Source organism: Amblyomma maculatum, chromosome 8 (genome assembly GCF_055883805.1).
Source record: "Amblyomma maculatum isolate TAMU_Amacu chromosome 8, ASM5588380v1, whole genome shotgun sequence".
Lineage (NCBI taxonomy): Eukaryota > Metazoa > Arthropoda > Arachnida > Ixodida > Ixodidae > Amblyomma > Amblyomma maculatum.
This window is the reverse complement of record NC_139351.1, coordinates 3,524,358-3,548,488: the sequence shown is the minus strand read 5'-3', so window position 1 is coordinate 3,548,488 and position 24,131 is coordinate 3,524,358. Positions and strand designations below refer to the sequence as shown.

At 48.3% G+C, this 24,131-nt stretch overlaps 1 pseudogene; it reads left to right on the top strand.

The window, feature by feature from the left end:
• The first annotated feature begins 481 nt into the window (after positions 1-481).
• On the top strand, positions 482-10,905 carry LOC146180455 (uncharacterized; annotated as a pseudogene).
• The last annotated feature ends 13,226 nt before the right edge of the window (positions 10,906-24,131 follow it).

Here is a 24,131-nt window from a genome sequence, read left to right as displayed (position 1 = left end):
AATTCGTAGCAAAAATCTAGCTCCGGACACACTATGGACACACAAGCGTTAATCCAACTGGCTCAATTCGGTGTCTTGAGTTTCCACAGAAATGTTGTGAAAAAATACCACATGTTATGTCTGTTCTATGCCAAGCACTAGTACAGCTGATATTGCTGCCAGTGTGAAGAAGAGAAGGAAGAAAGGCAGAAGACGATGAAGTTCCCGTTTTTCGCGCTCGCACCGTTCGTCCCTAGACTTCGCCAATACCGGGCTCTCTGTGTTACCGGCTCTGCGGCCTTCACACGCCTTTTTGCTACGTGACGGTGGAGAAGTGCTGGGCAGATCTTTCATGTACCGGACGCCCCTTTCAAGCAGCGACTGCAGCCAAGGATGCACTCCCAGGGTAGAATCGCCTGTTCACCAGGGCAGCAGGCGACTACGTGACCTACCTGCCGAATTCAGTCCGCTTCCTGACCTATGGTCCACAAGTACACAGACTATGAGCACACAAGATATTCCTGCCAATGTCCTGCTTCACCAGCGAGACCACCCCCGCTTTCATGACCTTCCCCATGAAGACGCCGAGGACTGGCTGGACCAGTTCGACCGGGTGGCCACCTTTAATGCCTGGGACGCGAACGCAGAGATGCGCCATGTCTACTTTGCCCTGGAGGACTCTGCGAGGACCTGGTACGTCAACCATGAATCTCGCCTGCAAACGTGGCATACGTTCGGAGCAGAGTTTCTTCAGGCATTTATTAGCACATTCCGTAAAGAAAAGGCCGAGATTCTACTTCAGAGTCGCATCCAGCATCCGAACGAAAGCGTGATGGTGTACGCGGAGGAGATGAAGCTCTTGTTCCGCCGCGCAGATCCCAACATGTCGGAAGAGCGGAAATTGCGATTATTAATGAGAGGTGTGAAAGAACAGCTCTTCGCCGGCCTCGTTCGCAGTCCGCCAGTGACCGTAGATGCTTTTGTTACGGAAGCTACTTCCATCGAGAGAGCGCTTGACATGCGGGTACGGCAATACGAGCGCACGACCGTATCGATGCTGTCCACATGTGCTGAGAGGCCCACCGTGTCATCAGGAGACTCACTGCGTGAGACCATTTGAGCCATTGTGCGCGAAGAACTTGCGAAATTCTTGCCTACGCCGGCGCAGCCGCAGGTTGCATCAATCACCGATGTTGTTCGCGAAGAAGTGCAACAAGCTTTGGGTGCTGCGCCGCTTCTTGCAAGCCCTCCACAACCACCTACGATGAGTTACGCCGCCGTCGCAAGCCGTTTGCTGCTGCCTGCAACACCCCATTACGAAGCGCCTGCGCTGGTCGCTCCCCAAATGCCATTGCCACCTTCCCAGCCGACTTTTCTCCAGCGACCCAGGCGCCGCCGAACTGACATCTGGCGAACCGCGGACTACCGGCCGCTGTGCTACCATTTTGGCGAAGCTGGGCATGCCTGGCGTCGCTGCCTGTACAAAGAGATGGGTCTTCGCGGGTTCCCCTTCGGTGCTCGCTGTCCGCAGCCGGGAGAGCGCCCACGGGAGATTGCCGACTACCTTTCTAACCCAGACTCAGTTCAGTGCCATCGATCACCTTCGCCCCGCCGCTACAATTCCTCCGAGCCGCGGGAACAGTCTCTCTCTCTGTGTTACCGGCTCTGCGGCCTTCACTCGCCTTTTTGCTACGTGACAATAATGCCGCGTGCCTCTCTAAAAAGAGGACAAAGAAGAACAGAGGACAAAGAGGACGAAACTGAGTGTAGCGCGTGGAACTGTTCCGATCAGTGATCGCTGCCTTGTACTCGTTACATTTTCTGGTGGAGGTGCGGGGTACGATTTCCCTTTTTGCTAAGTTCAACCCCTCAAGGGCAACCAAGAGCCACCACGGATTTGACACCTGTTCATCGCAGTTGCAGCCGCCGCCTTCGAGGTCAGTCGCCAGAGTTCGGGCCTCTTTCCTGCACGCCTGTGGCCAACATGCATAGGTCCAACACGAACATTGCTGCTAACGGAGAGTCTTCACTCCAGTTCGTCGTCCTCCAGTCTCGAACGCCACCGTCCTTGAATGGCGAGCTTTATGAGGACGCTGAAGATTGGCTGGACCAATTCGAACGGGTCGCCAATTACAACGGCTGGGATGAGCAAAGGAAGCCCTATAATATCTACTTTGCTCTCGAAGATTCAGCGCGGACGTGGTTCGTGAACCACTAAACGACACTATCAACATGGGACCTCTTTCGTCGCCAGCTGTTGGCGACCTACACCGCTAACGACCAAAGAGAGCGTGCGGAGTCGGCGCTGAAATCTCGTATCCAAGCCCCAAACGAGAGCATTGGGATGTACTACGAGGACATGATCCGCCTTTTTAGGCGTTCTGATCCAAATATGTCAGAGGAGAAGAAAGTGCGCCACCTAATGCGCGGGGTGAAGCAAGAACTATTTGCTAGGCCTGTGCCCAATCCAACTGGCACGGCATCAGATTTTCTAACGGAGGCCACCACGATAGAACAAACACTTCGACACAGGGCTCAGCAATATAATAACGTGTCCGCGATGTCACCGGTCGTCTATGGTTCCGGCTTCAAGAAGAGCTGAGACACATTCAGCTACAGGGTCTAACGTCGTCGTCGAGGCTTCCATCACTCGCGGAGGTCGTTCGCGAAGAAGTGAGGCAAGCCTTCCCGGAACCGTCTGTGCCTGGTGTGCAGCCACCGCCACCGAGTGTGCCAACGTACACGGCCGTGCTTCAGCTGCATACCCTCTGTGATCCTCCAAGAGGGAACCCCACTGTGCCACATCCAAACCAGCACCATAGTGGGTACGACTCTCCCAGAGACAGAGTGAACCCCCCTGCTCTTGATCCAAGCCCACGCCATCCTCCTCTTCTAGCCGAGGCACGATTTCGAAGGACTGACGTCTGGCGTGCCCCTGACAATCGGCCCCTTTGTTACCACTGTGGTGAGGCCGGTCACATGTTAAGGTTCTGTCCGTACCGCCGCGCCGGACTTCGTGGCTTCCATCCGCGTGCACGATGTCCTCGCAGTGGTGAACGACTACCCGAAATCGAGGAGTACCTGTCGACGAATACAAATCCTCCGGACGTCCCACAATACGGGTTCCGCGTCACTACCTCTTCCCGTTATCGTTCTCCAAGTCCACGGCCCTCTACATACCGCACTAGCCGCTCGACGAGCTCCCGCTCCCCGAGGCTTCGGGAAAACTAGGAACAGCGACCTGCGGAGGTGAGGCCGCTGACGAGCGAAGTGCTGAACATCCTCCATCAAGTTTAGTTCAAGATAACGGCTATCAGACGGCGTTATGTAAGGATGAACCTGAGTGCGCAGTTTCGGACATACCGGTTTCTATCGATGATTTTCTCATTACAGCTTTAGTTGATACGGGGGCGGACTATTCAGTTATGAGAAGTGGGTTAGCCAGGAAATTGAAGAAAGTTTTAACAAAGTGGACTGGGCCTCAGATCCGCACTGCAGGGGACACCTTTTTACCCCGGCTGGAAGATGCGTTGCGAGAGTTGCAATTGCCGGATTTGTTTATGTTTGCGACTCCATTGTACTTACCCACTGTTCGCGAGACGTCATACTCAGCTTGGACTTCTTACAGGCTAATGGTGCGATAATTAATTTGCAAGAATCACGAGTGACATTTTCGCCGAGCCAAGCCATTGCGAGATTTAGCGTCGACGGTTCATCAACGCCCGTCTTACGTATTACAGCTGCTGACGTTACGGTCTCGCCACGGTGCAGCATTATGGTCTTGGTAGAAAGCGACTCACCATGCGACCGAGACGTACTGGCAGAGACGAACGTGGGCCTGCTTCTTGAGAAAGGGATCTGCGCTGCAAGAGGACTTGTTCGCTTGCGGGACGGTTGTGCGAAGCTCTGGATTACGAATTTCGGGACCGAGTTTAAGCACATTGCGAAAGGAACGGCCATCGCGTATGTTGCCGACTTTATTGAGCCAGGGAACATCTGTACTCTGGCGCCGCCGTCGGCAGCCAGATGTAATGCACCCGACATTCTATCAACACTGGACATTGATCCCAATCTGTCGGTGGTTGAGCGGCGGCGACTCCTAGACCTCCTTCAGGAATTTGCTGGATGCTTTGCAACGTCTTCGAAAGTTGGGCGTACCCCAGTAGCCAAACACCGCATTATAGTTGACGCGGAGACCAAGCCGATTTCCCAACACCCATACCGAGTGTCGTAAACGGAACGAGAGGCTATTCGAAGCCAGGTGCAGGAAATGCTTACCGACGACGTGGTACAGCCGTCTACCAGCCCCTGGGCTACGCCTGTAGTGTTGGTGAAGAAAAAAGACAACACCTTGCGTTTTTGCGTCGATTATCGTAAGTTAAATCAGGTAACGAAACGGGACGTGTACCCGCTCCCACGTATCGACGACGCATTGGACCGGTTACGCAATGCCAATTATTTCTCGTCGCTTGACCTCAAGAATGGCTACTGGCAGATAGAAGTGGACGAAAGGGACAGAGAGAAAGCAGCGTTCATCACCCCCGACGGCCTTTATGAATTTAAAGTGCTTCCTTTCGGTCTCTGTTCTGCACCAGCAACCTTCCAGCGAATTATGGACACAGTTTTCTCTGGACTGAAGTGGCAAGCGTGCCTAGTGTATCTCGACGATGTCGTCATTTTCGCGGCTAGTTTTGAGGAGCACCTTGACCGACTGCGAATGGTACTACAAGCACTGCGTTCAGCCCATCATCATCATCATCATCATCATCATCGTCTGTGGAAAAAAAGAGTAGGAAAAAATAGGAAAAAGAGTAGGAATAGACGTTTTATTTTCAGCCCCGGATCGCTTGTCCAGCCTCTGCAAGCGCGTTAATCAGATGGCTCGTAGGCAATCAGGATGCACAGTTAATCATCGCGACCAGTTCGTTTCCTGTGCTCAGGGTGTTGTATATTCCATCGCCTTGTCTTGCGGCCATGCATACGTAGGCCAAGTCGGCAGATGCCTCAACAAGAGATTGTCTGAGCACAATCACAATGTTACGCAACGAATCTCGGGCCATCTGGGCATTCATTGCCGAGATTGCAAATGCACCCCTGAGTTGGGCAACACGAGCGTGATAAGCAGGTGTGGTGACAAAACCACGCGAGAGATTATTGAAGCTTTAAACATTGCGCATCTTAAAGAACATTGTGTCAGCACCCCCTCCATAGCCCTTATAGATAAAGAATTGCAGTTCTTATCGAGAGCTGGATGATCTGTGTTTACCTGTATGTTATCTGATGGCGATGACTGTTCCCAACCAGGTTGTTGTTGTATCCCTTGATGCTACTGTATATTTACCGACGTGTCTGAAATAAACCTTCAGTGGTGGAAAGTTTAGCTAAGGGAGTTGACGATATCAGGGCGATAACACAGCAACTGCAGACTGTTGTATGCACAGTACCGGAGGTGCTAGGAACGAATGGAAAGCTTGAAAAGGAGGTGGTGAGAGTTAATCAGGACATAAGAAAGTTAAGCCAGAAGAAGCGTTTCGAAGTGGTTGAGGTCAACAGGGAGGTGCATAAAGCAGGTTTTGGCAGGACTCTTCCGCGAAATGGCATTCATTTTAACAGAAGGGTGGGAGCAGAGATCGGCTGACGCCTGGCAGGCAAGGCTGTAGCTTTTTTAGGGGGTCCGCGAGGGCTCCATGTGCAGGGGTAGTTGGAAGTGAAGCAGAAGAAAGCAACGGAGGCCGAGCCCCGCAAAAAATGACAAGGAGGAGGTCGAGAAAGAAAAGTAGAACGAAGAGATTAAACGCTAGGCTCAGCTACATAAACATGCAAGGAGCTAGAAAAAGAGCGAAATGGCTAGAGATAGAACAGCAGTTGTAGGATGACAAAATAGATGTGTAACCTTTATGCGAGACTCATATCAGGGATCCAGAAGATCCGCCGTTTAAAAAAGGCTACTTCTGGGAAGGGTGCAACAGAACGAGAACGGAAAAAAAGGGGGAGGGGTAGGTATATTCATACACCGAGGAACAAATTGGCAAAGAATGAAATCATCTTGCTAAGAACATATCTGGGTATCAGGAACAATTGCCGGCATAAGGACATGGCTAGGGGTAGTTTATTCAGGAACAGGACACCAATGCAGACAAGAAAACAAGGATCTCGTTGAATATCTCAGTGACGATATAAGCCAGTTTGGAGACGGGGCCGATATTATTCTACTGGGGGACATGCACGGCCACATCGACGATCTGGATGGATATACGGATTGTAACGGGAAGCTAATACCCGATTTCTGTGAGCGACACGACCTAGTTGTTGTAAATAGAGAAACAAAATGCGACGGACAAATCATGTGGCATTTCCGCAACAGGCAGACTACCATTGTCTGCCTGTTGCAGACTGTCTAATTTCTACTGTCTAATGTCGCAGGGAATTTATAGCAAGGTCACAAAAATGAAAATAGACGAGGAAGGGAAATGTAGTCTGGGAAGTGATCATAAACGTATTAGTCTGCAGATGGGGCCCTTGATTAAAAGAGAAATGGAACTTAGACAAACAGTAAACGCAAAATTAAACGACTATCAAATAGCGCAGATAGCAGCAGACATAGTAGGGGAAGCAATAGAGAAAAGCCCCATGGAAGACTGGGAATATGAACAGGTAGAACTACTGATAAGGATGAAAATTCAGGAGGTTAAAGTAGCAAACCGCTGGAATGGAAAGAGGAAGCCACGGAGCTGGTCGAATATGGAAATCAGGGAAGCTATTGAACAACGACGGGCTGCTTCAAGGGAACACCGAATGGCAAAGAAAGCACAGGTATCTCAGGAGGAAATCGACAAAAAATGAGAATCATATCGACAAAAGAAACTTGAGATACAGGCCCTCGTCCAACGTAAAATAAAGCAGTCCACCGATCGCTGGATGGCTGACATACACGATGCCTCTAGAGGCGGACCAAGAAAATTCTGGAATCCTATAACCTGGCTAGGTAAAAAGATTCAAAGAAAGCAGGACCGGCATCAGATAACGAGGAAAATTTTTTTAAAGGGAGACAACGCAGTGAACTACATTACATCAGTTATAAGTCATTTAAGGGCGACGATAGAGTAATCTCCGCAAATCAGGAAGCAACACAAGATAGCAGAATACGAACTGACCAATCCAAACTGGAAAAAGGCAGAAAAAATTTTTCCTAAAACACATCTACAGGAATAGATGGAATTCCGATCAAGCTGATTAATGAACGTGGTCCAAGAAGTAAGGAAACGTTGTTAAAAGCTTTGGAAACAGTCATACCGGATAAGCAAATTCCGGACAGCTGGCGGCAGAGTAAAATGAATTTGATTTATAAAGGGAAAGGAGAAAGGATGCACATAAAAACCTACAGACCGATAAACATAACTTTTGTTATGACAGGTTGGCCATGCAGGCGGTGAAATTAAAGGTGCAAGCATGGGTAGAAACTAACAAGATACTCGGAAAACTTCAGAACGGCTTTAGAAGTGGTAGGCGCTTAGATGATAGCCTGTTCGTGCTTAACCAATGCATCGAAATATCTAGAGTGTAAAATAGACCTTCATATTTGGCCTCCCTCGACATAAACAGGCGTACTACTTAAACAGGGAACTCCTGTGCAACATATTAAACGAAGAAAGTATCGGTCATGAGATAACAGAGTTCCTACAGGAAATATACCGGGATAACAAAGTAGAAATTACATAGAAAACTGTCAAGGTATGCAAATGACTAAGACAAGGTTGTTCTTTATCACCGCTGCTGTTCATGCTTTATATGATAAATATGGAACGGAGGATACAAGAAAGTAACCTAAGATTTAACCTGTCATATAGATTATTCGGAAATGCGGTAGAGCAGCGCCTCCCCGGTTTAATGTATGCAGATATTGTGTTGCTAGGAGAGAGTCAGGAAGAATTGCAAACACTAGTTAAGTATTGCGGAGACGCTCTAGGCTTCAGTTTTAGCGCCGTTAAGTCGGGTATGATGATTTTGAATGGCTCAACTGATCAGGGTTTTAAAATACAAGGCCATGAAATACCCAGAGTAGCAGAATATAAATATCTCTGGGTATGGATAAATGAAACATTGGCATACATTGAAAAGCATGAGCAATCACTTAAGGCAAAAGTGCGAAGAAAGGCCGGGTTAACGAGGCATAGGGTATTGTGGGGATACAATAGGTAAGAGGTTTTGAGGGGTATTTGGAAAGGAATTATGGTGCCCGCGACAGAAATGCGGTTTTGTGCCTAAAATCAGAGGTACGTCGACATTAGAAATAAATCAGAGAGCCGTCTGACCATTAGCACTGGGTGCCCACGGCAAAACCACAAATGAGGCAGTACTAGGGGGATATGGGCTGGGCATCTTTCGAAGTACGGGAAGCTCAGAGTAAAATATTACATGAGGAACGCCTGAGGAAATTGGACAGTAACAGATGGGCAGCTAAGGTATTTAAATACCTGTACCTAAAAAGCGTTGACTCACAATGGAGGAAAAGAACTAGGAAACTAACTAGTAAGTATGTTAGTAACAAGGACGGAGAAATAAAGAGCATTAAGCAACAGGTGAAAAACACAGAAGGTAAAAATTGGATAAATTCGATGGAAACAAAAACAGAGTCTGGAATTATAACGAAAGTGCATGGAAATGGCAGGTCAGGAAGGAAGCTTTCTTTGATAACTCAAGAGGCAGTGCCCTACTTTTTGAAGCTATGGTCAGGGTGCCTTAGAACACGCAGCTACAAAAAGAAATTTAACAATGAAGATGACGCATGTGCAGTGTGTGGTAATTCCACAGAAACAATTGACCATATTATACTCGAATGTAACATCATCCATCCGGAAATTATGCAGGCGCAGTCACTTTTCCTGAAGCTCTTGGGTTTAGAGATGTCAGTGGCCGGGTGAATGAATCTGTGGTGGAAGCTAGCAAAAAGCGATTGGAAGATTGGTGGCTTAAAAGCAGAAAAGTGACATATTGTTAGTATTGTAGAAACAAAAATTCAACAAATAGAATGATGATATAGTTAACCAATCTAAAACAATAATTAAGATATAGGGGAAAAATAATAGGCATGCTAGCAACTGCTACCATCATCATCATCATCAGCCTGATTATACCCACTGCAGGGAGAAGGCCTCTCCCATATTTCTCCACTTAACCGGTTCTGTGCTAGCTGCATCCACTTGACCCCTGCGAACTTCTTAATCTCATCCGCCCACCTAACTTTCTGCCGCCCCCTGCTACGCTTTCCTTCCCTTGGAATCCAGTTTGTTACCTTCAGCGACCATCGGTTATCCTCTCTTCGCACTACATGTCCTGCCCATGTCCATTTCTTCTTCTTAATTTCCACTAGAATGTCGGTAACTTGAGTTATTTCTCTGACCCACTCTGCACGCTTTCTATCTCTTAATGTTACCCCTACCATTTTTCGTTCCATAGCCCTCTGGGTTGTCCTCAACTTAAGTAGAACTCTCTTAGTTAGCCTCCACGTTTCAGCCCCATAGGTGAGTACAGGCAAGATGCAACTGTTGTATACTTTCCTCTTGAGCGATACCGGTAAGCTGCTAGTCATAATCTGCGAGTGCTTGTCAAATGCGCTCCATCCCAATCTTATTCTTCTTGTTATTTCCTTTTCATGGTCCGGATCTGCGGTTACTACCTGTCCTAAGTAGACATATTCGCCTACTACTTCCAGTATTTCGCTACCTAATGTAAACTGCTGTTTCTTCCCGAGGCTGTTGAACATTACCTTAGTCTTCTGCATATTGATTTTCAAGCCTACCGTTCTACTTTTTCTGTCTAGGTCATCAATCATTGCTAAACTGCTACCACCCCGTTTCAAAGTGGATGCTCATATATTCCGTTCATCCATCCATTCAGCAGAGAGGAAAGTCCAGGCGTAGAATGCCGGTTAAGCAGTCAATAAAGTAAGGCAGATAATTGGGCTGGTTGGTATGCCATGGTTCAGCGCTTGTCCCTCTTCCTGTCTGTGTGTTTCTTGGTGCACTGCCTCATATTCAGTCAATATAGGCTGAGTCAAGAAGTCAAGGCCAAGGATCAGGTCATGGGGGCATTCTTGAAGCACAGTGAATAAGACTGGTGTGTGACGACCAGCAATGGTTACGCGGGCGGGCTTATGCCCCCCCCCCCCCCCCCCCCCCGAAATGTTTTCGTACTGTCATGCACCGATGCTGGAAAGCATTCTGGATTTTGTCTGCAATGTCATTTCCCGGTTCGAAAAGACATTTCTGCACGAATATTACGAACTTGGGCTACATTTCGCAGCAACGTCCATGTAGCTGGAGTCACATAAAGAAGGAGCCACTTCCGAGCACAAAGTTTGAAGGGTGACGAGCAGACTCGTCGCGTCAACTCGCGGCGGCCGCGGAGGGGGGTGGACGAAACAAGACAGCGTCCATGACAAGAGTCGAAGCCAGGTTTCCATTCCTGTTTCAAAGGCGGCATTTCCCTCGCCTTCGACTCCCCGCTTGCTCAAAATCCCTGTGTCCCACTGCCCTCAGCCCCTCTTGACTGCTGCATGCTTGTGTTCGTGCTTTTTTTTTTTCTCGTGCCTTCTGCGGATTTTCACCGTGCTGTAGCAACCCTTTACGGTACTCCCTCGCCCTTCTCCCCGTACACTACGCTCTCTCCGTGGATGCACTTTCGGTTTTGCGATTGTTCCTACGCGCAGAAGAGAAGGCGCCGAAGGCTGGCCCAGGGGCGTTTTTTTTTTTTATCGCACCTCGTTGTTTTTTTTCTGCGCCGCTGCGCAGCTATGGTTCTCTACGCGCAGCTCCGTTTCAGTTCCAGCCGAAGTTCGCGCAGATTCTCCAGCAGCTGAAAACCGAAACGGACCTAGTGGTCGCCGGTGACAAAGGCATCAAAGCGGCGCCGACGGCGGCGGAGTGACCCTTTATCTCCCCTTTGCGGGACGGAGATGAGCTGCCCTTTCAGACCTTAATCCCCCTTGGCGCCGGTGACAACGAGAACATGACCTTTTGTTGAAAGTTCGCAGGAGCATCGCCGATCAGTACTGACCCTGCTCGCCGACTTCTTGAGGCAGGCGGGTGACCTTCTGAGAAGTAACGCCGGGGAAATGACCTCTGCCAATGGGCCACTTCTCCGGCTGCTTCGCCTTGGTGAAGGAAATTTCCACCGCCAGCATGCCCAAGATCGTCATCAACATCGGAAAAGCTAGCCCTTGCCACCGAAAAATGTGCGAGGATTTTCAAGCACTACCGATCGGCAGTGGGCGGCATCTCTCTTGGTTGTGCCCCGCTGATTGGACTGTACAGATTTAACTTTGTTTCCCAGCTAGGAAAGTGGGGATAACCGACCATATTTGAACGACGGAAATTCTCCGCCGAGAGCTCCTTTTTCGTCCTTCAAATTGTAGATATTTCATCATATGCAATGAGTTGCATGAAGCAAGCTTCTTCTTCCTAACATCACATAACTTCAGGGCTGGCCAAGCCAGCCAGAGCGTGTGCGTTTTTCTTGTGTTGCCCCAACCACTGCGCAGCGCATTTCGGAGCGCGTTCGTTTTCTCTAGCCGTGTGGATTCTGCCTGGCAGCCCTTTGAATGCTTTCTGGCTATGGCCGTTCGCGTTCAAGCGAGTGGCAACACGAAGGTAGCTGCTGCTGCGTCCAAGCCTGCTCACCCGTACGTTTAATTCACAGCAAGTGTCCGCTGTCGTGGAATAAGATGGAAGGGTGGCAGTTCCTGGCCCTACGGGCGGGGACGGTAGGTCAACGCCGCTTGCGGCGGGGGCTAGCCAGCCACATAATGTTATTTGTAGGCCGTCATTGAACCCGCCACTGCTTCGGTGGTGGACGACGGCTCTTGTTGCGGCGCGCGTCTTTCTTTCCCTCTTCCTTTTCTTTCTTCTCTATATTCTCTTCTATCTGCACGAGGCAGCGGAGGTGGCTCAGCTACAGAGCCAGTAGTAGGCCCGTGCATTTTCTTTTCCTTCTTCCTACAGCCACAACAACAATGCTGCCATGCTTGTTGAGTTGGCTCTCCAATGTGTTGCTATCGCGTTCATATTGCTTCTCATTTCCGATGAAATTGTATTTTTCTAAACATGCGCCACAACTCTTGAAACCACACCATTTGGCCATTAAATTAAGTCATTTATATGGCAAATAATTTCGATAACTACTTGTTTTGATTATCATAAAAAAAAGATTGACAGCTTCACAACTCGAAATGCCACTAAAGACTGACTGGCAATTTGCTGTCTTTGCGTTCGGATAACCGGTGTTTTTAAAAAACCTAGGGGCGCAAACATTGTGACAGAGAACATAAATATTTTGTGAAACTAGTAAGCTCCAGTAATACCAGCTTACAACAACGGCATGGAACGGACCCTGCAACCAACATAGCACCCTTATTTCCAGCAGCGTCCAGCCCATCCGGATGAAGTCCCTCGTGGTGCTCCTCGTCGCGCTTCTGTCGCCCCATCTCGGCCTCCAAGGGATCCTGAAGTGAACTACCAGAGCCACCTGTATGTTACGGCTGTGGGGGCAGCGGACATATCTTCCGCTTTTGCCCGCGTCGTCAAATTGCCCGACCCCCTGTCCAACGAGCACCACGCTTCACGCATGGTGCCCAGTGGGAGCAGCAGCCACCCTCTAACTTCTATCCGCGCCCTCTTCGCCTCAACGCCGTGCACGGAATGACTCCCCTGTGTCCGAACGCAGCATCACTCCCCCACCGCAGTGACAACCCCGTTCGCCATGCCCACGTCGCCGCTTTGTTTCTCCACCGCTGGGAAACTAGGTGGTGCGACCGATGGAGGTAAGGTCGCCGGACGGTCAATTTCACGCATACCTCTGCCTATCGTCATGCTAAAGAACAAAGTGTCAGTGTGTGTAGACAATGTTAAAACGGATGCTTCAGTTATGAGCCTTTCATTTAAGAACCGCCTTCGACAGAAAGTTATGTTTGTGTGGGACAAAAACACTATGTTTTGTGGAGTTGGGGGTGAAACGTTAGTTTCGGTTGGCCGGTGCACTGTTTCAGTTGTCATTGGTGACGAGTGCTATAGAACAGAATTCGTTGTATTGAGACATGCCACGCATGACGTTATCTTGGGTGTTGACTTTTTGCGCGAGTGTGGTACGACTTTAGACTTTAGTACCGGTGAAATTTATTTGCAGCCGAAGATTATCCCCGCATTAGTAGATGACACGTCTCAGAGTCATCAAGGAGTTTTCGCCCTGAAGGAAGATGTGCTGCTGCCTGCGATGACGGCGACGTTTCTCCCCGTGAAGTCATCTGAATCCTTCAGGGGTAAACATTCAATAGTCGTCGATCCAGATGTCTCGAATGGAGCGAAAAAAAATATTTTGGTGCCACACTCCGTCGTGGAGGCGGAGGATGGTCGCGCATACCTCTGGGCTGTGAACGTGTCAGAAGAGCCTGTCCGCCGTCCTTCTGGTTTGACACTCGCGAGATTTGAGAATTATGTGACTCATACCGTTGGAATTATTTCCGATTGCACAGGAGCCGCGAAAGACAAGACTGTATATTGTGCTGAGTTTGAGGGCATGGTCAACAAATCGCTCCCATCTAGCGAACGTCGTATTCTGCAAGACATTTTGAAACTCATGCCCAAGTGTTCGACTTTGCCTCAAACGGATCAGGTAGCCATTTCCGAGCTTTTCGGCTACAGCACAAAATTAACGCAGGAAGCGCACCCCCATCCGCCAAAAACCTTACAGAGTCTCCCTGGCGGAGCGCGAGATAATTCAAGAACAGGTGGACGAAATGCTGCAGAAAGGAATCATCTGATGGGACGCACCTGTGATCCTAGTGCGAAAAAAAGACAATTCCTGGCAATTTTGTGTAGACTACCGTCGTTTGAATGCGGTAACAAAGAAAGACGTATGCCCATTACCTCGCATTGATGACGCTGTCGATTGTCTGCATTCGGTGTCATATTTCTCCTCTCTTGATTTGCGATCTGGCTATTGGGAAATTTCTCTACATCCAGCCGACCATTAGAAGACTGATTTTGTAACACCAGATGGTTTATACGAATTTAATGTAATGCCCTTTGGATTATGCAACGCTCCCGCGACGTTCACGCGATTTATGGACACTATCCTTCGTGGCCTCAAATGGGAAATATGCATGTTATCATTTTTGGAAAGACCTTCCAAGAGCACAATGAGAGGCTCCATAATGTTCTTAAATGCATTGGCAAAGCGGGCCTCATTTTGAATTTGAAGAAGATCCACTTTGGAGACCGACAAACTTTAGTTCTTGGGTTCCTCGTCAACGAGGGTGGTATCAGACCGGATCCACAGAAGATTGCTGCAGTACGCGACTTCGAAACTCCACGCACCCTGAAAAGTCTTCGGAGCTTTCTTGGCCTCTCTTCTTATTTGCGTCGCTTCATTGCTGGTTTTGCGCAACTTGCCTACCCCCTTACTTCACTACTGCACAAGGATTCGCAATTTGTGTGGACCCCAGAGTGCGAATCCTCTTTCAATCTGCTCAAGTCTTCCCTAACTTCAGCACCACTGCTGCGCCACTTCGACCCTTCTGCTGTGACGGAGGTTCACACTGACGCCAGTGGCATCGGTCTTGGGGCGGTGCTTGTGCAGCTGCATAGTGGGGCTGAGCACGTTGTTGCATATGCCAGCCGCACGCTGACAAAATGTGAACGGAACTACACAGTTACCAAATTGGAGTGCCTTGCAGTTGTGTTCGCTGTGCACAAGTTCCGACCATACCTATATGGACGCTACTTCACCATAGTTACTGACCACCATTCGCTATGCTGGCTCATCGGACTTCGCGATCTATCTGGTCGTCTGGCGCGCTGGGCATTGCGCCTACAAGAATACAACTTTGGTGTCGCGTACAAGAGTGGACGACATCACAGTGATGCAGACTGCTTGTCACGGCACCCATTGCCGACTTCCGTTAACGATGAAGACGGCTTCGACGGGTGTTTAGCCTCAATCGCGTCGACGTTTCCTAGTATGGCGACCTTTAGGCGAGAACAACGCAACGACCTGTCACTACAGCCTCTTATACAAGAAGCAGAAGGAAGAGCAGTGTCAACGCAGTTTACTATTGAAGACGGTGTTTTGTTCAAGAACTACTCAGTTGACGGTGCTGCATTCCTTTTGGTCGTCCCAAAAAGTCTCCGTGCACAAGTTTTGCATGCCATGCACGATGACATTACCTCTGGACATCTAGGCTTCTGTCGTCCCCTGCACCGGATTCGCCAGCGTTTTTATTGGCCACAAATTTATAAGACAACCAAGCAATACGTTGCGACATGTCAACAATGCCAGCTACTTAAGGCAAGCACCACCACGCTGGCCGGACCTTTACAACCCGTCAAGCCTACCTCACCTTTTGAAAAGATTGGAATTGACCTGCTCGGTCCATTTCCAAAGATTGTAGAGGGTTACCGCTGGGTTATCGTCTGCGTTGACTATCTTACCAGATATGCGGAGACCGCTGCTCTCGCTACCGCAAAAACCGCTGATGTTCCGTTGTTTCTTTTGCCTTCCGTTATTCTTCGCCATGGCGCACCCCGTGTTATTATAAGTGATCGTGGTCGGCAATTCACTGCTGATGTCGTGGAAGAAATGCTCCGACTTTGTGACTTTGTGGTTCACACTACCGACACTCGACACCGTATCATCCGCAGACCAACAGTCTCACCGAGCGCACCAACCGCACCTTGACAACCATGCTGTCCATGTGCGTCTCGTCTGACCATCGCAACTGGGATGCAGTGCTACCGTATGTGACGTACGCTTATACACTGCAAACCATGAGGTTACCGGCTATTCTCCTTTCTATTTATTCTATGCAAGAACTCCCCACGTTTTCCATGACACCATCTTCCCATTTTCATCCAACGACGATGCGTCTGTTTCCCAGATATGATGCCGTGCCGAAGAACCCCGTCGTATAGCCCGTTTACGCACACTGGCTTCTCAAAGCCGCTCGAAAGAATACTACGATCTGCATCATCGTGCAGTTACTTACTACCCTGGAGACTACGTCTGGCTTTGGACGCCCATTCGCAAGCGAGGACTATATGAGAAGTTTCTCTGCAAGTACGATGGCCCCTTCGTCGTGTTGGACCAACTGAATGACGTGAATTACGTTATCGCCAAAGTCACGATGGATAACCGCCGATCCCGCAAGACACAAGTTGTTCACGTGGCTCGCCTGAAGCGCTGCCATCTTCGATCTGCCTAATTTTCTCGAGGACGAGAATCAAAGGCGCATGAGAAGCAGCAGAAAGAGAAGAAGAAGAAGCAGGGGAAGCGAGCCGCGCGCAGACTGATCTGGGTTTTCTGAGCCGTGTGCGTCCGTCCTTCATAACGTTCGCCTGTATTAAAACCATTTCAACCGTTACAATATGAAATATATATCTTATATGGAGGAACATGAGCCCCCGCTCGAACAAAATTTCTGGTTACGCCACTGGCGAGCGGTATACATGCCAAGCACGGCAGCAGGGCTGCCATTGGCGACACCAACGATGGGCTAAACTGCTAGCGTCAGGACTTTCTTCAGGCGACGACGAAATGAGGAACTTAGAGCAGAGTTGGGCACCGGTGTCAATAAGGGCAGAGACAGGAACACCATCCACAAGGACTTCGATGAGGATAGATTGTGGAGAAAAGGTCAACAGAGGCTTTTCAGTCCGGGTCGCGAATGCAGCGTCACCTTCGGGAGCTGCATCGTCTAGTTTTCCGAGAAGCGGCCGGCATAGGACAATGAATTACGACGAGGAAGAAGAGCGGGAACGTCGCGTTTGCGGGGAAGGCGACCGGCTGGAAACACGAACAGGTGGAATAAGATATCAGCACAAGGCAGGTCAGGTTGGGGCGAGGAACGGCGCGTTGCAGACCCCACTGCGACTGACATAGTGGAATGGGCGTGACGGCAAGTACCAGCGGTGCGGCAGTGACGGGAGATATGACCAACACGGCCGTGAGCAAGTGAAGCAGACTTGGCGATCGTCAGCGGTACGCCAGTCATTAGGATTGCGGTAGCGGTATCGAGGCATAAAGCTGGGGTTGGAGGCAGCAGTGTTCACAGGAGCGGCCAGCTGAGTTGTAGTCAATGGTGTCCGGGATGTGGCCAGTAGAGACGCCCATATTAGCAACCTCCTGGCAAACAGCCTGGATGAAAGACACCGTAGGCAGGGTGTTGTCTGTCAGTTGCGATGAGGAAACAGCGGGAGCCATGGCCTCGAGTTCGCGGCGGACGATACGGGTCAAGTTAGCCTGGTTGGAAGGCTGACTGAGAGTAGACAGGTCAGAACAGGACGAGCTAGCAGCTGTGTTCGGCAGGTGGTCAAAACGGTGACATATGCGTTTTTGTTTTGCCTGCTTGAAGCGGCGGTACACATGAAGCACAGAGTCCACAGTAGAACAGTCCTTGCACAAGAGGACGTAGAAGGCGTTGTCGGCATACCCTTAGTATGTGGCCCGTGCGCTGTTTTCCTCAGTAATGGCCGAGTCGACTTTTCGGCACAGGGTTAGGACGCCTTGTAGGAAATAAAGGATTCGGACAAAGTTTGGGTGCGAGATGCCAGGCCTTTCTTGGCAGCAAGGTGGCGTCCAATAAGTTGGCCGAAGAGGTCGTCAAGCTTTTGTATATGCATACGTTCCAAGATGTCAGCTCGTCTTCGTGCGTTTCAAACCAGACACGCGCGGTTCCGGTCAAATAAAATGAGATTTGCCAGCATGAGCGTTGCATCCCAGTGGTATAGTGCTTGCTTACTCGCTTGTAAAGGGCCAAACAGTCGTCCACATCAACGCCGTCGGTTCCGCAGGTGCCCGGGTCCTGGTGTTGAGCCATGACAGCTTGGGCGGCGGCCGTAGAGGGGATGGCGTTTGTGGATATAGTGACGGTACCGACGTGGCGTCCAATGCAGAGATCCAGCTTGTTTTATGGGATTAATTATTTTACCTCCACCAAAGCCGTTACGAGTGGAAATCGAGCACCAGTGGGCAACACCACTCCGGAATCGATGGGCACCGCTTAACTGCTCAACTACACTCAACGTCGTCTTCGTCAACCCACCCAGACACTTCATTTTTTACTTGCTGAATGCCAGCACGATACACCAGATAACAATATAAAGTGTAGCTTTTTGCTTTTCTAACAGTTGTTCCAAGATCCGACGACGTCCGCAGATCAGTTCCCTCGGCGTCGCGGGGCCGAAAACCTCGCACTACGGTGATAGGCGACCGTTGGCCGTGCTGGCGTCGCCGCCGGCGTTTTGCGAAAGATCAGTGCGCCGATAAGCTGATTGGAACCTATAACTTTACAGCCCACTGACTGTGACCATGCCTTACGCCGAAGAAAACATGCCTTACTCTATATCGCTTTCGTGCGGTAACATCTTCAAGCACTTCTGCATGAGGGACGACCACTGTATCAATCCTCAAAAAAAAAGAAAAGGCATGTGCTTTGATATTGCTGCTCGCATTGCAAATGACGCTCCGCCGCGTATCCTCTGTGACGTCACACAAGCATTTCAAAATGGCGATCGCTCTCGGTGGGAGGAGCTTCCCGATTCCGATATGCGCCGCGCGCTAGGCACTAAAATTTTGCTAGTAGAATCACAGACTTGTATATTATTCATAGAAGTATAAAACGGCAATACATCGAGTGCAGTGGTAGCGTAGCGGTAGAACATCCGCCTCGCATGCAAGAGGACCGGGGCTCAAATCCCGGTGCCGCGCAATTCTCCACCGGATGAAAAAAAATATATATATATATATATATATATATCCGCGTGTCGATGGAATTGCATAAACAGGTTTGGGGTGATGCCGGTGAACACTTCCGGCAACGCACTCCCTCACCAGAACAAGAGTTGGCCATTCTGGTGGAGTAATTGGCCGTAACCTCCTATGATAAGCTCCATAAAACCCCGGCCCTCAGTCACCAGCGGCTGCGGAACAACTCACCACGGCGGCGGTCAGACCTGTGACGCAGCAGGAGGTGCTAAGAAAGCCTGGCTCCGCTGGACAGGCCGCCATTGGAAACTGACCCTGGCAACGTTTAATGCTAGAACCCTAGCCAGTGAAGCTAGTTTAGCAGTGCTGTTAGAGGAACTAGAGGGCATGAAATGGGATGTCATAGGGCTTAGTGAGGTTAGGAGGCCGAATGAGGCATATACTGTACTGAAGGATGGGCATGTACTGTGTTATCGAGGTTTACCAGTGAGGCGACAACTAGGAGTAGGTTTCCTTGTCAATAAGTATATAGCGGGTAATATAGATGAATTCTATAGTATTAATGAGAGGGTTGCAGGCATTGTAATTAGGCCTAATAAGCGGTATAAACTGAAGGTTGTACAGGCCTATGCACCTACATGTAGTTATGATGACCAGGCAGTTGAAAGCTTCTATGAAGACGTAGAATCGGCAATGCGAAACGTACAGCCGCAGTATACTGTACTAATGGGCGACGTCAATGCCAAGGTAGGGAAAAAACAGGCAGGAGACAAGGCAGTAGATGACTATGGCATTGGCTCTAGGAATAGCAGGGGGGAGCTGCTAGTTGAGTTTGGAGAGCGCAATAACTTACGAATCATGAATACCTTCTTCAGCAAACGGAAGAACCGGAAATGGACATGGAAAAGTCCTAACGGAGAGACTAAAAATGAAATCCACTTCATAATGTGTTCAACCCCCGCCATTATGCAAGATGTAGAGGTTATCGGGAAAGTGCGATGCAGTGACCACAGGATGGTGAGGTCCCGAATTAGCCTAAATCTAAAGAAGGAACGCAACAGATTAGTAAGAAAGAAACCCAAGAAACGAATTAGCGGTGAGGGGGAGGGCAGAAGAGTTCAGGATCTCGCTGCAGAATAGGTATTCAGCTCTAACTGAGGATGGCCCTAGAGGCAAGGAACAGTAATTTCAGAGATATCATTACTGAATGCGCGGTAGAAGTAGGCGGTAGGATAGTTAGAGAGGATACCGGTAAGCTGTCTAAGGAGACGAAAGATTTGATTAAGAAACGCCAGAGTATGAAAGCTTCCAATACAACAGACCAGATCGAATTGGCCGAGATATCAAAGCTAATCAATAAGCGCAAGGTGGCCGATATAAGGAAGTATAACATGGAGAAAATTGAGCATGCTGTAAAGAACGGGGGAAGCCTTAAAGCGGCAAAGAAGAAATTGGGCATAGGCAAAAACCAGATGTATGCGATAAGGGACAAGGCGGGCAACGTCATCACTAATATGGAAAAGATCGTCAAAGTAGCCGAGGAGTTCTATACAGATCTCTACAGTAGCCAAAGTAGTCAGGACCGTAATGAGATTGGCGGTAGAGAAAAACAGTCAGACGTTCCACCAGTGACGAAGGACGAGGTCACGAAAGCACTAGAAACTATGAAAAGGGGGAAATCAGCTGGAGAGGATCAGATAACTACAGATTTGCTGAAGGACGGGGGGGATATCGTGCTAGAAAAACTGGCCATCTTGTATACGCAGTGCCTGGTGTCATCGACGGTACCGGAAGAATGCAAACATTATCCTCATTCACAAGAAAGGGGACTCTAAGGACCTTAAAAATTACAGACCAATCAGCTTACTGTCTGTTACGTATAAGGTATTTATTAAGGTAATCGCTAATAGAATCAGGACAACCTTAGACTGCAATCAAGCAAATGATCAAGCAGGGTTTCGGAAACGGTACTCTACTATCGATCATATCCATACCATCAATCAGGTGATAGAAAAATGCTCGGAATATAACCAGCCATTATACATAGCATTCATTGATTACGAAAAAGCATTTGACTCAATTGAAATCTCGGCGGTGATGCAGGCATTACGAAATCAGGGGGTAGACGAGCCGTACGTGAAAGTGCTGGAAGATATATATAGTGGCTGCACAGCAACCATAGTTCTGCATAAAGAAAGTAACAAAATTCCCATAAAGAAAGGTGTTAGGCAAGGAGACACAATCTCCCCAGTACTATTCGCAGCTCGTTTAGAGGAAGTATTCAGAGACTTGGAATGGGAGCAGTTAGGCATAAGGGTAGATGGAGTAATCTGCGATCTGCTGATGACATTGCCTTGCTAAGCAACTCGGGGAATGAACTGCAAATAATGATTGATGACCTAGACAGGAAAAGTAGAAAGGTCGGCTTGAAAATCAATATGCAGAAGACTAAGGTAATGTTCAACAGCCTCGGGAAGGAACAGCAGTTTACATTAGGTAGCGAAATACTGGAAGTAGTATGCGAATATGTCTACTTAGGACAGGTAGTAACCGCAGATACGGACCATGAAAAGGGAATAACAAGACGAATAAGATTGGGATGGAGCGCATTTGGCAAGCACTCGCAGATTATGACTAGCATCTTACCGGTATCGCTCAAGAGGAAAGTATACAACAGTATACTTAAGTGTAGGACAACTCAGAGGGCTATGGAACGAAAAATGGTAGGGATAACATTAAGAGATAGAAAGCGTGCAGAGTGGGTCAGAGAAATAACTCAAGTTACCGACATTCTGGTAGAAATTAAGAAGAAATGGACATGGGCAGGACATATAGTGCGAAGAGAGGATAACCGATGGTCGCTGAGGGTAACAAATTGGATTCCAAGGGAAGGAAAGCGTAGCAGGGGGCGGCAGAAAGTTAGGTGGGCGGATGAGATTAAGAAGTTCGCAGGGGTCAAGTGGATGCAGCTAGCACAGAACCGGGTTAAGTGGAGAAATACGAGAGAGGCCTTCGCCCTGGAGTGGGTATGATCAGGCTGATGATGATGATGACATCGAACGCCACTGTCATATCGCCCCCTTAACCCTCCACGACTTTCCTGTTTCATTTCTGCTATATGTTTGTTTTTCTTGACACACACTTTTCTGCCATTTCGTCTTGCACGAACATTCACAACTCTCTTCGCCGGACAATGTTTTATGAAACTGGACTTATTCTTTGTATATCAAACTATGCAACAAACCACGAAATATAAAATGTGCAATAAGTTTTGTTATTGTTGCATTTGTCTTAAAACATTCCTTATTAAAAAACATTGTTTTTGGTAATTGTCATTAGAAAACAATATTTCATGCTATTCCCAGTCGAAAAAACTACAGAACGGTGTCAAAAATACGACAAAAAATCCTGTAGCTCTGCCATAACCATCAGATTTTTCTGTAGTTCTGTAGTACTTTTTTGTAGTTGTGTAGTTTTTCTGTAGTATATTTCTGTTGTCTGTAGTTCTGTAGCACTTTTTTGTTGTAACTGCAGAAACTTCTGGTGTTACTACAGAATGTTCTGTTGTCACAACAGGTTTCCAGTCAAACACCGCACAGAAATGCTGTCGTAACATCGGAAAATGTTTTGTATTTTTTTCCCACTGGGTGTATTTATTTTTGTTCATTGTACAGCTGATATCTCTATGAATAGAACTGCAAGATGATATTTCCTTATAGAAAAGTATGTAAGAGTTATGAACCCCTAAAAATAAAATATGCAATAGGTTTTGTTATTGTTGCATTTGTTTTAAACACTCCTTGTTATCATATTTCCTTATAGAAAAGTACGTAAGAGTTTTGACTTGGTATAGGATGCATGTAAAAAGTTTTTTTGTCATGCATTTGAAGATCGATTAGAATGACCTATTGTATTTGACATTAAAGATGTTTTGCAGCGAGAGCTACATTGGCCGCAATGTCGCGTTTGCGCTGTGGCGGCGCCGTGGTTGCACCACTCCTTGTACCGTTGCCTAGCTGGCGAGCTACATCAGTGATGTACTAACTAGTCACTAGCCCTAGTCATGACTAAACAATTATGAGTAATGACAGACTCCATCACATGGTGACATCATCGGGTGTGACATCATGACTATGTGACGTCACATCCGGTCATCACGTTACGACTGGTGACGCAACACCTTCCTAGGCGTTGGCGCTTCTTCGAACGCAGCACCACACAGCATTAGAAGCAGACTCAGTGCATCAGCGACGTTTCAAATTTGTTTACAGAAAAGAAAAGGTGCTGTATCTGTCAAGTATCTCTAGGACATCTTAAACGAGTTGTAAGGAAAAGGACGAAGGTGGGAGTGAAAATAGAGGTGCCGTACGTAGTGGAGGGCTTCAGAACACCGTGCAGCAGACAGAAAAAATACACTTTCTGTGTAGCACTGTCTCCTCTACCCTTTGAGGCACCACTTTAATTATGCATACATTTTTTTACATAAACATTCTTTTTGGGACCTAAGGAAGACAAAAACATTGAATTATTGAAAGTTATCATGAAATTTTATTATTTGCAACATCTTACACAATTTTGTATGCAACGCCTTGGTGGTCACGAAATTCACTTGTGAAAGGCAAGGAAGCAATTTCGCTCTTTTGTCAGGCACAGTGCATTTCATGCAGAATATTTGGGACCTTCCTGTGCACTTCGAGCTTGCACCTCGAAGGCTCCTTCTGGTCACAGGCTTTGGGCCAATGGTCAAAGCAGTCGTAGCAAGCGTCTGAGCAAGGAAGCGATATTCTTGCTTTTTTGCCACATCTTTGGTTGTGGTGCTTGGATCTCTTCAAGAGAAGGCCTTCCACGGTTTTTCTCAGACAGTACCGACTTAATTAGTGCTACGGCAACTAGCAATTGGCGAAAGTTCATCAAATCTAGGAGTTTAGCTCTGGGCAGCGTTTGATTGTCACAGAGGTATTCCAGCCAAGAATTGCAGACAGCCCCGTCCACAAAGTGAAAAAGCACACTCAGTGTCCACTTTTTCCAACAAATTTTCATGCGGTGCAAACTAAGCAGGAAATCCAGCTTGTATTTCATTCTATTTTCTTATAATTTCTCGCTGGTGTACAAAGACATGTTCTTTCTTTTGTTTGTCCCATCGCTTCACTTCAGATTGCTGTCCGACTCCGACAAGGTTGGATGGAAGTGTCACAGTATTATTATCGTTCCAAATAAGAGCAACATGCGTCATCACCTGTGACGCACTCCTCTGAGTAGCCCCTTGGCATCTTTTTCGTGAGATTGGCTGATGGCAGCGGGCACTTCGACCGTCTGTTGGCCCGAACAGTTCCTGCTGCAAGTACTATGCTGTCAGTCCCGAGTTCACGCAGAAGAATTGAGCCGAAGTAGTTGTCAAA